The sequence below is a fragment of the Myotis nattereri genome, assembly GCF_964212035.1.
Source record: "Myotis nattereri genome assembly, chromosome: 3".
In the NCBI taxonomy this organism is placed as follows: Eukaryota; Metazoa; Chordata; class Mammalia; order Chiroptera; family Vespertilionidae; genus Myotis; species Myotis nattereri.
In genome coordinates, this window is record NC_138077.1 from 101,128,465 (window position 1) to 101,145,669 (window position 17,205).

Sequence of the window (17,205 nt, forward strand, 5' to 3'; positions counted from 1 at the left end):
ATGCAAATTGCCCACCATGCCATATGGTCAAGATGGCTGTGCCCAATGCTGAGGCTGAGGCCGAGTTCCTGTAAAGAGCTTTAACGAGCAATCAGCAGGGACCTGAGGCTGTGTGGAGCTGGGCAGGGGCAGGGGACCTTAGGCTGTGCCTCCCACCTGGTGGGGCTTGACATGGGACCTCAGGCCACGTCCCCCGCCCGGTGGCGCTTGATGGGGGACCTTAGTTCACGCTTCCCACCTGGCAGGACTTGATGTGGGACCTCAGGCCATGCCCCCACTTGGGGGGCTTGACTGGGGCAGGGCCGGCCTAGTCTGGATCTAGCCCAATGGGGGTGAAGCCAGCCGGGCTTGGGTCTCACACAATTTCAAGGCGCACGTGGGTGGGCAGTGATTTGACTCTGGTTCCCGTGGCGTGCCCTAGACTCTGACAGGAGGAAGATTTTCATATACATTTTACTAATTTTCTTTCATCTCTGACATTTCTATTATAGAGAAAGGTCAAATAGCAATATTAAAATATTTCTTTTAATTAATTTCCTTTTAACATGCATGAATTTCGTGCACCGGGTCACTAGTTTAGAATAATTTAATTGGTAAGAAAATTCATTTACATTTAAATTAGCTAAAAGTAACCTACATAAAAACTCAGTATTCAAGCTTTACAGTTTGAAGACACTAGGAACACACTCTATAGGAGTGTGTTCATTTTCTTTGTTGTTAAAATTTGCCATTGGGGATTCTTGAGGTGGGTCCGGGTTATTTACTCTCGGCATCCAGCATAGCACACAGTATTTTGTGAGCATTTTTATTTACTACTGAGTGCAGATAGGCCCCTTAAACTTTCCTGAGGATGAGAATCACCTAGGACAGGTGGTTAAGAAGTGGAATCCTGACTGCAACCCCCAGAGGGGGCTGACCCAGCAGGCTTGGGGGCATTTCATAACGAGCTCCTCCTGAATCGGAGGGAGGCAGCCTTACATAATGTTCAAATTAAAAATATAATAATAGCCCAGATCAATTTGTCACCTTCCTTCATTACTTTATCCAAACATCCTCCCCACCTGTGCACCCCTCACAGAGCTCTTACAAGTGCGCTCTAACTCACAGGCCACAGGGATCCCTTCAGCACTATCATCTTTTCCCAGTCAGAATTATAATAAACCTTGAGAGCAGTATTCTCATCATGCCATCTTAGCCCCCTCAGCTACTGGTTATTTTTGCGACTGAGAGTTGTTTAGAGAAATGGTGAAGGGCTAAATGTGACATTTTCAGCACAATGAAAAATTTTTGGCCTCTTCAAATAGGGAGTTAGGTAATATATCCTCAAGTCTGCCTTTTGCTTGTTTTCAAGCATTTTAAATTAGTACAGTGATCTCAGAATCAGGCTCACACCCTGAGAGATAGGGAGAGAGCAGAGCAATTACATGACTCATGCTAGTCCTTGAGGGCCGGCTTCCACCAACAGGTTGTTTGGGGTCAGTGTGAGACATTCTGAAAAAAAAGTGGGTTTTACACATCCTCACAGATACATGCTTGGACCTAATTCTTCATATCTAAAGTAAGGTCTCCGCGGCCTCAGTGTGCTGCTCTGGGAGCATTTTGCCAGTAGATCTGGCTCTCACAGCAAATAATGAGATCATGGCTGAAAAGAGTGAAGTTTATGAGGAAAGTGCCATCATTTGCAATGTGGTGCTTATTTGTTTGCTTGCTTGCCTTGGAAACATTTGTTAAAGAAATGTATTTGGTGGTTTATTTATCCTCAATAAGTAATTAAGAGAGACTGAGAACACAGCACCATGCTAGGACTTAGACACCATAAATTAATCATGAGAAAAGTGATTCTTCTGGAGGCTTATACTGTAAACAATATAGCAGACACATTGGTTACTGATTACTATGTGAATAAGAAAGAATCGAACATGTACATAAACATGGATCAGGTGATTATTGGGTGGATGGAAAATGAGAGGGCTGTGTGTCTGCTACTTAACTACACTGTCCAGGCTTTCTGAAGCAAGACCTAACACACCCAAAGCCACCTACTGTGTGCTTAGAGGGACACTCCTTGTCATTTCAAAGGAAACATGTTCAAACCTGAGGTAGAAACCTGAAGAAAGAGAAATGGGAAAGGTTACTCAGAGAACAAAGCTGTGCAGTCTTCCCAAGCTTGAGTGGAGAACAAAGGAGCATGGGATTTACTGGTACGCACACGCAACCGAAATCAGCTGCCATTGACTAGCCTTGCACTGAGATAATGACAAAAAAGAAGGGAAGAGGACAGAGCTCCTGTCCTTAAGAAACTTATAAACTACGGTGGACAAAAGAAAAACATAGATGTCCGTGAGTTGAAAATAGTATCAGAAACAGGTACAGACACACAACAGAAGACGGTTTCAATTAAGTTATAAAAATGAAAGTTCGGTCAGAAATAAGTAGCCCAGCTTAAAAGAAAGGGGTGTGTATTAGGACAATAACAAAACTTAAAGGAGGAAAATAATCAGGGGAAGAGGATGGCAGAGTTTACATCCAACTGCAGAAGAGAGGAGAGCAGTGTGCAAAACAAAATAAGAACAGTTAGACACAGGAAGAGAGTCAGAACATTTTATTTTGAAGCAAATTAAAACTAGGAGTTCTTTTCAAGTTATTTAAGGAGAGTGACATAATCAAAAGAATAATTGCCGAAGACCATTCCTTCTACTTTCAATGGAGAAAAAAAACGAGTTGAGGTCTAATGACCTTTTTAATCATGAATTTTAAAGCATACACGGAGAACAAACTTACACAAAAAAACTGGAGCGTTCATGACATTTCATCAGATGCCCAAGAGTGCTTGGCAGGAAAAGTGAGGCCACCTCTGCACTAGACCATGTCACCTGATTTAAACACACACACACACACACACACACACACACACACACACACGAAAGAAAACACTCTTTCCATGGAAACAAATAATGTGCTCTGCTCCTGCCAAGGTCATTCTGCTGATACAGATGGCTTAGGTGGCTCGGCGTAGTTAACTCCTTTGGCAGAGGAACACAGATTTCCATCACATCCTTCCCCTGCTCACTGATATCTGGCCCCCAGCCTGCTTGCTCATGACACTTTAAAACAACTGTGTTGCATTGTTTGGTGTTGTTGTTTCTCTAATTCTAATATCTTCTGTAGCAATTTCTAGTGGCAATATGTAGATGAAGCCAATTCAGTGTTGCTTCAAAGAGGTGAGGTATCTTTATCTTTGTCTCAATTGCCAAAGTTATGCAGTTGAGGAAAGTCTGTTAACACAGCTCTCCTTGGCTAGGATTCACTCCAGTGTTTGTAATTTCTCCGAAGACCCATTGAGCAGTCTGGCCTGAGTTTGAATTTGTGCAAAAAAGCCTCTAACCAGGTGAGTCGCACATTGTTTCCAGCTCATTAGAGATGTTTTGGACAACTTTTTTAATGAGGTTTGACATTTGATTACCACCGCATTTGTGACTTTCTCCACCATGTCACCCTCCCCCTACCCTCTGGTTCCTTTGTTCTTACTCATTTTTGTGAGTGAATCATCTGATCTTGTCCCTTTTATGACCATGCTCTAGTTTGATTAATCTCTCTCATCAACCCTCCTTCCTGAATCCTCTGATTAAATCTAATCTCCGCCCTTCCCCCTCCATAATGCATGGGACCTCTTAGCAGCTATTAATTATTTTAAAGAATGTTACTTTCTATCATGCTTAAGTTAGTCACTACAGTTTTCTGTCTACCATATGGCTTCTATTAGAAATTATTGAACTTAATTAAGAAAAGCTTTCAAACACCACATTCTAAAAGCTATAAAAATATTCTTTTTCTATCCCAGTAACAAACTTGCTAGGTTGGAGGAGGAAATAGACACAATATGTCTGACCAAAATACATCTCTTCATCCTATCCTAAATGGCATATGGTGCTCACCAACAGATTGAGGAAATGTGATTTAAATCAAATTGTCAGCAGGGGACTGTAACACTGCTAGGGGTCATGCCCAAGGAGGAGTTTTCCCAGTGGGTATTTCTGCTTCCAGCAGTCCAAATTCTGATGGCATTCCACCTACATTAGATTTTTATACACTATTAATTTTTTTCATTAACAATCCAGCACAATTATTGAAAAGTGACACACAAAAAATGGATCAGTTGTGTAATTCAAAAAAGCCAAACAACTGACTGGACAGACTTTTGGCCGATTTGACTGAATTCAGTGGAAGTCTGGTCATGGTGTAGATACGATCTTCAGTGAATCTGCTCTCTAACTCATTTTCTGATGGCTATGAATTAGCTGAAACCAACTGAAATAAGACATGATCTTTATAAGCTGAAAGAGCCTGTGGGTCTAAATAGGATGAAGTAATGACACGGTGCCAAGTGCAGCTCACATCAGTTAGGTAGGAACATATCCAGGGAGAGGAGACTGATGCATCTCAGCCAGAGAGACATTTGAGGTCGGAGCTACCCCTCTTGAAGCCTGTACTGCAACTAAGAGAAGCACAATTTGTAGCTGTACTAACAGAAGGAGAGTATGTCAGGAAACATGAAGAAATCTTCATTAAGAGTTACCAAGTGGAGTTGATAGGCAGCTAGTAAGTATCAGAGTGCCCTACGGGCAAAAGTGGTCATGCCAATTGGTTAAAGCCCTTCAGTGTTAAATATTTAACATTTGTAATGCTGTGGTTATGAGGGTATTATTATTTTGATACTGATTAAAGGGAGAGAATAATCACTTTACAGTTTACTGAAAATATGGACTTTAAGTCTTTCTACCCTTAATTAGAGCCAAATGCTAGTTATAACTATAGTCCTTTGTTCTGATACTGAGAGTTATACTAAACTAGAGGTCTGGTCTCTCAGCCTGGCCTGTGCCCTCTCACAATCTGGGAGCCCCACGATGGATGCTCCACAGAGGGAGGCCCTGCTCACCTGCTGCAGCCCTCCTGTCGGTGGCCTGGGCCTACCTCTTTGAGATGATCATGGAGTGATGGCTAGTCCACCAACCAATCACATAGCATATGCCTTGGCTGGCCTGGCACCACTGGGTGTCAAGCATGGTCGTCTGGACAGTCATTCCGCTGTTTGGTCATTTAGTCAACTTGCATATTATGCTTTTATTATTATAGACTAGAGGCCCAGTGCACAAAAATTTGTGCACTTGGGGGTCCCTATGGCCTCTTGCAGTCTGGGACCCCTCGGGTGATGTCCACCTGCTGGCTTAGGCCCGCTCCCTGGGGGATCAGGCCCAAGCTGGCAGTGAGACATCCCTCTGGCAGCCCGGCAGCCCTTGGGGGATGTCCACTTGCCAGCAGGGAGCAGGCCTAAGCTGCATTCGGACATCCTTAGCGCTGCTGAGGAGGTGGGAGAGGCTCCCACCACCACCACTGTGCTGGCAGCCATCAGCCTGGCTTATGGCTGAGCAGAGCTCCGCCCTGTGGGAGCACACTGACCACCAGGAGGCAGCTCCTGCATTGAGTGTCTGCCCCCTGGTGGTCAGTGTGTATCATAGTGACCAATCATTCCCAGTCATTCTGCTGTTAAGGTCAATTTGCATATTACCCTTTTATTATATAGAATAGAGGCCTGGTGCATGGGTGGGGGCCAATTGGTTTGCCCTGAAGGGTGTCCCGGATCAGGATGGGGTCCTGCTGGTGTGCCTGGCCAGCTTGGGTGAGGGGCTGATGGCTGTTTGCAGGCTTCCCAAACCCCCTTCAGGATGGGGGTCCCCACTGGGGTGCCTGGCCAGCCTGGGTGAGGGGCTGATGGCTGTTTTCAGACTGACCAAGCCCCCTGGTGACTGAAGCTCCCAGTCTTTCCTTTTTTTAAATTCACTCCAGCTCCTTGGCAATGGCGACTGGAAGCAGGTATCTGGGGTTTATTTACCTTCTATATTCTTCCATCACAGGGGCAAGCAAGCCTCCTGCTCGCTCCAGCTCCATGGCCACGGCCTGCTGAAAGCAGGTATCTGGGGTTTATTTGCCTTCTATAATTGAAACTTTGTTGCTTTTGGAGCTCAGAGCCGGGCCACAGCAGGTGGGGAACCTTGGCTTCCTCCATCACTGGAACAAGCAAGCCTCCTGCTCGCTCCAGCTCCATGACTGCCGGCCGCCATATTTGTTGTCAGTTAAGTTGCATATCTCGCTGATTAGCTAATGGGAGGTGTAGCAAAGGTACAGTCAATTACCATGTTTGTCTATTATTAGGTAAGATAATATCAATGATTACTTCTAGCTCTAAAATTCTGACTTTAAGAAACGTCTCTAAATTTCTCAAACTAAATACTTTCATATCAAATTAAAATATGAAATAAGGCTTATGCCATTTATACAAAATGTGTCTAAAAAATACCCCAGAATTTTAGATATTTAAGAATATTTTACTTTTTACATTATTTCTATGTGTATATGTGTGAATTATATGCCTTTCCATAACAATAAAGATATAATAAGTAAAATAAAAATGAAACTTATTCTTACTTAGTAAACCAACACATTATTTGAGAGCATTAATGTGAACATATAGTTTTCCTTTATTTTCTTCTTTTTATCAATATTTATTTTTTTCATTAAAGAGGTTGTATGCTTGGGGGTGGGGAGGGATGGATACACTGGTTTAGGTGAAGAGAGGGAAAGAAGTCACCTAAAGTGAATTTTTAAAAAGGCTTTAAAATATATATATTGATTGATTTCAGAGAGAAAGGGAGAGGGAGAAAGAGATAAAAACATCAATGATGAGAGAGAATCATTGATTGGATGTTTTCTGCACCCTCTACTGGGGATTGAGCCCACCATCCGGGCATGTGTCCTTGACCAGAATCGAATCTGGGACTCTTCAGTTCGCAGGCCAATGCTCTATCCACTGAGCAAAAACAGCTAGAGCCACCTAAAGTGAATTTTACAAAAAAAAAAAAAAGAATTACCTCTTTACTTTCTAGTTGTTTAAATGATCATTCTCTATAATCCATTAACCATATCTCATGCAATTATACAGGAGAAGATGCAAGATTGATGCCAAAATTGAACAGATTTTGGTCAGAAACTTTCCTGCAAATGCCAAGCCACACATCATTATTAGTGTAGAACTAATTAAAAGTATGTAGAACAGATTTTTTTAGAAAGGGAAATAAAGCCTCTGCAGGATGCTCCTCCAGTGCAGCTCATCTGCAAAGCAGAAGCAAAAACCCTGGTTGGATGCCTTCTCGGGCATTGTCCAAGCAGGGCCTGGCCTCAGAGCCATGCTGATATAGAACGCTTACTCAGCTAGTTGCCTTTTTAAACAGGCATATCCTTCAGTATAAGAAATGGAGAGTGAAGTCAATATGAAGGAAAATAGTTTCTATGATAAATCTCTGGCAAGCAAACTGATTCTCCTGAGTTTATTCATTCATTCCATCACACACACACACACACACACACACACACACACACACACACACACACTGTGATGTAGAAGATCAAGTGGAAAGAAACAAAATAAAAAATTAATCTGGTTAGTAAGTATTCACATTTCTTTGAGTGTTTTCTTTTTGATATGAGAAGAGGTGAATGTGGGGAGGTATAAGACATTTCCTCCTTAAGAATGAAGAACTACTGAACATGGGGGATTTATTTAATGTGCAAAGTCACATTATTGAGATTAGACATCGTCTTTTCAAGGTGCTCCTGGGAGATAATGGCTCTCAGACCTATAATTCAGTGAAGGCATTGGTTTTGCCTGGTAACAAAATGGGCCTGAGGACTGCAATTACACCTTCATCTCTACACAGCACATATGATTTTAAGAATAACTCTAGGGCATATTTGTTCTTTTATATTAGCCTCATTTCTAAAATTTTTTCTTAAGGAGTAGACTCTTAAGTATGAGTATGTTTGCTTTGAAATGTGGTCAATTCTAAGAGAAGAAAACATGAAGCATTTTCTCCATTTCATGAAGGAATAATTTATCATACCATTTTATAAATAAGTACAGTCAGGGCAGGAGAAATTGAAAGTCTAGCATGAAATGGGCATCAGAGTTGGAAAGTAATTCTTCATTTGTATAATAATTATACCTTGTATAACTATTTGTATAAAATCACACTTTATTTTAAAATAAGAAAGCAAGTGATTTTTAACATTCATTTTGACTACACTACATATGCTCATCCCAGGGAGAATGAATAGAAAGAAAAAACTGTTGATTCTCAAAAAGTAGATGCTGAGCATACTCACCTCACCTTTGAATAAGGCATGACCTCATCAGTGAAGTTCTCAGCCTCTGCTGTTAAATTTAGCCCATTACAATCTCATTTTGTACCTTCACTGCACTATAATTATAACCAAATTTGTACCTCCTCAATCTGATCTCCTCATGGTCAGGGAGTGAATTCATAGGTTCTTTTGGCTCTTGCTCCCAGCTCAGAGTCCTGAAGTCTAATACAGTGTGATTAGGACACCTGTCCCAGATACCCTAGTGCACAGTGTACTGCCCCATCTGAAGACAGTGAGCAGGTTGTTCAAAGTCTACTCCTTTCTCAGGGCTCAATTCTAATTCTACTTACTACAAAAAGTTTCCCCAAATTTTCCCATCTTAGAATGTCTGCCTTCTCTGAATGCACAATACTATAGATTCTGTGCATATAAAAAGTTATACTGCCTTTTGCTATCTAGCAGGTGGTAATTTATAGTGTTACATGTGTTTTACATTCCAACCTTGCCATTAGATTTATGATTATCACAGTTGCCATTTTGAGTGCCTGCATGTTTAGGAGCATTTATGTGTTCATAGTTTTACATCAAACTTGCACAGTAGTCACTGCCCTTGTTTTACATATGAATAAATGAGACACAAGGGTTAAATTACTTGCTTAGGGCTATATACTAGTAAATACTATATACCAGGCCTGAATTGGAGTCTTGCATATTTAGGAGGCAGATATTATTTTTTTAATATATTTTATTGATTTTTTACAGAGAGGAAGGGAGAGGGATAGAGAGTTAGAAACATCGATGAAAGAGAAACATCCATCAGCTGCCTCCTGCACACCCCCTACTGGGAATGTGCCTGCAACCAAGGTACATGCCCTTGACCGGAATTGAACCTGGGATGCTTCAGTCCACAGGCTGACGCTCTATCCACTGAGCCAAACCGGTTAGGGCGGGAGGCAGATATTATTGTTGAAATTCTTGTATATCCCCTTGACCACTTTTACAGTGCTTTACCTATATTAGATACTAAAACATTACTTTCTAACTAGTTAGTTTTAAGCACTGACTTAAAACTGCCCAAGTTATCGTAAGTAATGTTCTACAGACCAAAACTAATATTTATTGCTGTGTAACAGGGCACAGAGTAAACTGGCACTAGGCCAATATAATCGGTGGATGATAAGAAATGTAATTCTTGAAGAAAAAAAATCAAATACTTTCATGGAACCATAATCAGGTTCATATGCTATAGAAATAAGCCATGATTTTGGCCAAGACTGCTCTTTTAAATGCTAAAGAACTGAGGCATTGAGGTAAGAATCATGAAAGAATATGAGAATATTCTCTTTAGATTCCAACAGCAAGATTCAAGCACATCTGCAATAAAGTAATTGATCAATAAAAATGGTTCTGAATAAGGATAATATGAAAATATTTAACAAGTAGGAGACCATGGGCATGTACCAATCAGAACAGTAAGCATCAGAATGGACATGAACCACGGACAACTGGTCCAGCCATCCTGGTGCATGTTGCTTGAGCATCAGTCATGGCTATGAGGTAAGAACTGGCTAAAACACTCATTGAACAAATGTGTCTTTCATCCCAGGAGTCTGCTGTGTTTGTCATATTCCCAGAATTATCAGGCCCTACTGCCAGGGTACTTAGATCATTGTGAGTCATTCAGCAGATGTTTATTGGTTACCTATTTTTAACATGCACTGTATTAGACACTCAACAAACATAGACAAACCAAATACCATTCTTGCCAGGAAGTGTTCAATGTAGCTGACTCTTCACCAAAAGTTATCCTTCGTACAATTCTGGGACCTGTTTTACCATGAAAGGATGAAGATAACATGCTTTCCTAAGAAATCTGTATTTTAGATAGGTTATCTCTAGTAGTAGACCCTGAGGCAAAGATTATGTGCAAACTTAGCTGTTCTGATCAACAGGTATCTCTGCTAGCAATCTAGAGAGTCATCACCAACAACTCACCAGTAAATTCCTCATAGTCTACATACTTTAAGTAAAACCAATTTCTGTTACCTGAAAACAAAAAGTTACAACTAAATCATGGAAATGTCATTTTTGTATATAACCTGCCCCATATAGGTGTGATAGAGGAAAAGCAACCAATAAAGGTTGTATTATTAAGCCAGTTACTATACTGGATGACTAAAATTTAACTCTTCCCCCTCCATATGTGGGAGTCTGTACTTGTTCTTCAATAAATCTCCATCTTTGCTATACCACTTTCTGTCCATGGATTCATTCTTCGATTCCGGTGGACAAAGAATCTGGGTTCCAGTCCAAAAATTCGGTATCACTATGTCATCATATTTTACATTATTTAACATTAGCCCCAACCTGACAAATTTTGTCTTCCAGAAATTGACAGTGTAATTTTATGTGACAAGTTGTAAACAAATGAAGCATGTATGATAATGTGTGAAATAATTAGCAATTTTTACTTGCAGGCAACAGAATTTAGTTTTATCTTATTTATCCCCAAAATAAAAAATGAATTGTTGGTTGTTTACTAGTGTTGACTTTTGACTCCCCAAATAGACCACCAGAAAAACATGTTGATCAAGCAAAACTAAATTTATTGAAAGGAGATTTTAGGGGTAAAATAGGCAAGGTAGGTTTAGGGAGTTTTAGGTAATTAGGGAGTCCATGGGGAGAACCGCAGGGCTGCAAAGCTGTGGGGAGCAAGGGGGGAGGGGTTGTGCTGGGAGCTGTGAAAAGGCATATATTCACAGAATAAAGGGAGAGGAAGACACTCATTCACAGAATAAAGGGGAAAGCCACAGGGAGTAGAAAAACAAAAGGGAGGAAAGGACAGGGACCCCACTGGTGGCCTTTGAGCTCTGAAGCTGCAATAATGACCAATTGGAGGGGATATCAGGTCGCAAAGAACAACAGCCCTTATAAACCTTAGGAAAGAGGGACTTAGTGGGTCTCTTCCCCTCCCCACATGGGAGTCTGTGCTTATTTCCCAATAAATGTCCACCTTTTCCTATACCTTTTGTCTGTGGCTTCATTCTTTGAATGCACCTGGTCAAGGACCTGGGAAATCACCTTTGCATTCCTGCCCAGAGGACAATGCGTTTCAGTTTAATTTCCACTTTTCATTATTATACCTACTGTGCTAAAGAAGGTCAACATTCATAGGGTTTTAGGGCCTGGACATAGTGATTGTAAAGCAAGTCAGCAAGGCAGGGAAACTATTTGGGCAGAATTTATAATATAATAGTTTAGATTAAGTGAGCACAGTGAGACGAGGGCCTTGAAATGAATCTTGGTGAGAAGCTGTTACTCTTGATTTTAATTGGTTCACAATCTTATCTTCAGGCACAAGTATATTCTGGAACAAATAGCTAAGCATTATTTGCTGGATCTAAGTATTGCCTAGCCCAGGGACAGGGAATTATGTTGGCTTTAGTTCTCATTAAATAGTTCACAGATTCAAAGGAACAACCAGATCTCCCTAAGAATAAGACCTAGAGCAGTGGTTCTCAACCTTCCTAATGCCGCAACCCTTTAATACAGTTCCTCATGTTGTGGTGACCCCCAATTTCACTGTTACAAATTGAACATAATTAAAGCATAGTGATTAATCACAAAAACAATATGTAATTATATATGTGTTTTCCGATGGTCTTAGGTGACCCCTGTGAAAGGGTCGTTCGACCCCCAAGGGGCTGTGAACCATAGGTTGAGAACCTCTGACCTAGAGTATCTTGGGGAACTCATGGCATTAACACTTAACAAGTCCCTTTAGGCATGCCTTGTTAGCTGGAGACTCAGTTCCTACCAGCCTGCACATCTGAGTGTTTCACTTGAAGCATCAAATTCCCAACTGAGTGCCAATAATTGGATATGTGGCAGCCCTGTGGTCAAGAGGGACAGGGTATAAGTCACATGGAGAAGAAACAAGTCATTTCCCAAAGGAAGAGGAACTAAGTGTACAGGAATAAGGGATATTCATTACAAAGGTTAAATAGCTCTCAAACTTCTTTCCCCTCATGAGTATTAAATTTCTATTAAAGCTGTTTCTTTTTGTTGTTCAAAATTTAACAATTTTTACTGTTTAAAAATTTTGTTCAAAATACAAAATTTGTATTTTTTTAAATGTCTTTCCTTTCCTTTCCTTCAACCCAGGACTTTGGTCAAACTTTGTCAATCCCATGTCTATAGTGTGCTTTTCCCACCCATACCTTCCTTTCCATCTACCTAAACTGACCTAATCTGTTTTTAAATATAGTCTTCAAAATATTTCTGCAATAGCCTCTTACATGTTTTCTGCATTTACAGAATCTCTTGTCTGCTTCCAGACTGGTAATCTTCATAAACCACAGTTATAATTCTTTCATTCCCAGCTTTCCCTGATTCAGTCATTTCCCATTGCCTATCAAATGTGTCACATACTTTGTTCTCACCTTGAAGGTTACTTATTACAGCCACCAGCTTTCTTTATTTTTTAAAAAAAAAATATATTTTAATTGATTTCAGAGAATAAAGGAAAGGGAGAGAGAGATTAAAAACATCAATGATGAGAGAGAATTATTGATAGGCTGTCACCTGCATGCCTCCTACTGGGATTTGAGCCCGCAACCCAAACATGTGCCTTGACCAAGAACAGAACTGTGACCCCTGGTTCATGGGTCAATACTCACCCACTGAGCCACACTAACTGGGCCCAGCTTTCTATCTGGACTTACTTTAAACTACCCACATTCATGTACACTTAGCACTAATCAAACACATAGCAATGTTCTCAAGTTACTCCCTATGAATTCGTAAATCCAACACAATGTATACTTTATTCACCTTCATATGCCCCAAATGCTTAACATAGCTCTTCAGGGTGCAATATCAATGATTATTCTGTTGAACTGAAAATTATTGTTTTCAATGGTATTTTGATAAAGACCATGAGACCAAATTCAGGATAAGTGGGAAGGAATGTTGCATTGACTATTAATGTCTGTCATGGGTAGTGTGTATGGGCTGGGGAGTGGACAAAAACGGCAGCTATGCCCGGCACTTTCCATATTTTACTGCATATTTAGTTAATATTTTTGAATAAGTTCTTTAAGAATTTAGATCCTAGGAAAGGTCCCCTTTATCTTCCTTGGTTTAAGAAATAAGATCACCTCTGTCTACAGAGCCTAGCAATCTGCATTAATGACTTAACTATCTGTTGCAGGAAATTCTTGCCTAAGCAGATAAGGTTATAAATCAGTAAATAACTTTACTGTTTGCTTTAGAAAAACTCCTCAAACTGTTGTAATGTACCCCACGAATCACACAAGGACGCCTCAAGAAGTCGAATTAAGGAGTCACATTTATTGCAAATACGGGACTACTAGGGGGCATTTTGCTCTCCAAATCTCGCAGTTCTAAGATGGCTGCAACACCAGATTTATATAGGCAAAAATCACAAAGGTATCGATTACATCTTTGGGTTTGGAATGAGGAACCTGGTTTGCACAAAGCAGCTACAGAATCGAAATTGAGCCGATTAGTTATCTACAAAGATTAATTATAGTTTTGGGTCTTTAGACCACTGAGTTGACAGAAACACATTATCTAGGGTCTTGGGTCTTGGGACCACTGAGTCAATGGAAACACATTATCTGGAGCCATCGAGGCAATTTAGAGTGATTGTGCTGTCCTGGTCTTAGGACCACTGAGTCAACCGGAATGCATTATCTGTGGCCACTGAGGCAATTTAGGATAATTGTGCTGTCCTAGTTCCCAGGTACAGAAGAATGTGCATTCTAAAACCAGTATGACCACAACCAATGGGGTATTCACATTACAATCAGTAGGGTATTCAATCAAATACAATTCAGAAAATCAAAATAATTTTTCTATTATTTTAGCGAGCAAATAATGACAGAAGCCAAGTCAGCAGGGTTAAAATATTAAACAGAAATTCCCACCAAGCATGGTTGCCACCATGCTTCAAAACCAACTTATCTGGGCAACTATTTTGCTCTCCTATCAGCACAATAAATTGCTCACCTGGACAAACAACTCACTTATCAAACTTCAGTTTATTTATAAAGATTCACTTCAAGACCCTGCCCTCTTAAGTCTGCCAATACTATTGTGTCATAAATGTTGCACAGTCCCAATCAGTTCCTCACCTTGAACCACCCACCCTAAGAACTATTTAAACCCAGACTCCAAGATTTATAAATAGCATCTTCTGACATTTGCCTTCTTGAGACATTATTAAAACTCAAAAAGTTAGTGTTCTCCCTTACTCTACCAGGTTAATCAACTTAGCTTTGTTTGACAACATATTTTGTGTTTGTTTTTTTAGGAGTTGATGCTTGATAGTTAATTTAAGAACTATGACAAAAAAAAGTGGGAACAAATTCGGGAAATTAAGTACCCTTTGGTGAGAGCTAAGTTTCACCTTTCTAGTTCTTAAAGAGTTTTCAAGAACTTAAAAACAGGTGAACAATGGTCTGGTGTTTTGTAACACAATGTGACATTTTTGCATCACAATGCAAGGAAAAGAAGACTATTATTAGCCTTAGACACTGTCAAGGCCACAAGGTCAGCTGACTCTGGAGTTCAATCATGTAAAGATTTTCAAACTATTATGTGCATCAGGATCTCAGAGGAGGTGCCTTGGCTGGTTTGGCTCAGTTGATAGAGCATCAACCTGTGGACTGAAGGATCCTGGGTTCAATTCCCAGTAGGGGGCGTGCAGAAGGCAGCCAATCAATGATTCTCTCTCATCATTGATGTTTCTATCTCCCTCTCCCGGAAATCAATAAACATATATTTTTAAAAAAATCTCAGAAGGGCTTATTTGAAACTTTGATAAAGGCCCAACTTCCAGATATTCTGATTCAGAAGTCTGTGTGGCAGGGCTCAGGTATCTACACAGCAAATAAGTTGGCAAGTGACTCTAGGCAAGAGGATCTCTGACAATCTTAGAATCCAGAGCAGTTGTTATAGTCCAGTCACCTAAAACCAGTTCTACCATTGACCAGTTCCCTCAGTGGCTATTTCATCTAAAATTCAACTTCTTTTGACTATTTTTGTGTTAATTTTTCTGTTCTTTCTTTTCATTTTTCTAATACTTTCAAAAAGAATGGAGGGAAGTAGGGCGAGAAGAAGAGAGGGAGGAAGGGGGGAAGATAGTTATTTTACCAACTTTAATGTTTCTGTTATCACATTTTCTGTATTTTACAAATGATGATGATTTATTTTCATCTTGCATATTGAGTTTTTGAGTTTGTATTGAAAACTTGTTTTAACAAGGCTTTTGGAAGATTTCTAGCAATATTAATTTACTGATAATATGTAAAATATGGATGACAATCCATTGTCATGCAATATACATAATTATCTTTGAAGAAAATGTAGTAGATGTGTTAAGTATTAATTTGGTTTTAGGATATGTTGTCTATTAACTAGCTTATTGCATGGATGTTAGAAATGGCTTTTCCTTTCCTATAACAAACCTTTGATTTTGCATAAGAAATAAAGAAAAATAGATCCTCTACCCCAAATATACACTGAGGGCTAGAATGAAAGTGAAGAGAAGGGAAAAGGTGGGAAGAAACTACAGGTTAGTGAACAATAAATTTTCCTTCTTGACAGTTTGCCTAAGGCAAGCTGTGAGCCATGCTTCTTCTTTTTTTTTCAGCTCTTAAAAGCAGTTCTTCTGAACAAATAATAAGGGATGGTGAGTAACTTCAGGAACACTGTATATATACTTTTTTCTTGCAAAAGCCAATGCCTTAAGTTGTTCATCCTGACAAATTCAAATACATATATGTGATAGTACTTTTCTCTCAAAGCAGTGTTTCTCCAAATACCTATTTCAACTGCTTTGGGTGAAATTTTTATTATCGAGTTTCTTGAACATCAGCTTTCCAGGAGCATATCCCATTTTATTCATTCAGCAGAAATTGTACCAATCAAACTTGCAATACAACTTTTTGCATTATGGTTGGATTTTATGGCTGATTTAAAAAAAATATTTTCTAGCTTTTATAACATATAAACCAGAAAAATTGTTAATGCTTTAGAACTCTCTAGCCTGTATGAATGATGGAGATTTCTGTGTTATCCCTGATAAACTTGAGGATACAAAAACAGTTTTAATCCTCTTTTTATACTATGCCTGTCTGTGGAACAAGCTCAGAGCCTTGTTGCTATATAGTAGGAACAGAGTCACAGACTTAATTTTCAAAGCCAAGTAATATTATGTGGTCACATATTTTTAATCTATTTAAAATACAGAATAAGTAAATAAACTGATCAAGATAAAGTAACTGTTACACTTAAACAACAAATAAGAGATTTTTATAGGTTGAATTTAGGCCAGATGAAATTTTCAATTATTGGCATTGTTACTGTGCAAAGTGTCAACATTTAGTGAAATTTTAATCTTTCATTAAAAATAAATCACTATTTTTTATACAAGAAGAGACAATGGTATATACATCCAGAGCTGCCGGAAGCCGGTCCATCCTTGCTGCTTGACACAGTCGCTGCAGGGAAGAAACATCTGCACAGCATATGTTTCAAGGGACCTGGCGCTTATGGCATACTGTTCTTAATATGTTTTCTCCCCTTCTTAGCGCTATGTGTTTTAACCAAGGTCACCTCTCCGAGAAAGGTTGTTTCCCCAGGTGGGGATTTTTTCCCTGGAGTTAAGGAATAACAGGACTAAGGAAGAGAATAAATCATTGAAACCCCCTAGTGTTACAGAAATATCATGTACTACTTATGAAGAACTTGGACTAAGACTGTCGGCAATAAATTTGGGACTTGTTGGGCCCACATCCCCAGGGGTCTGCCCACCAGGGAAAGCACCAAAGCCTATACCCATGGAGACCCACCAACACAGGGCAGTCCCAGGGAAGGCAAGCAGCGAGGTTGGAAGGACATAACCTTTACTGAGTAGGATAATCTCCTTCAGTCACTTCTGTTAGGTCGGAGAGAGCCCAGAATTGGATACATGCAGACATG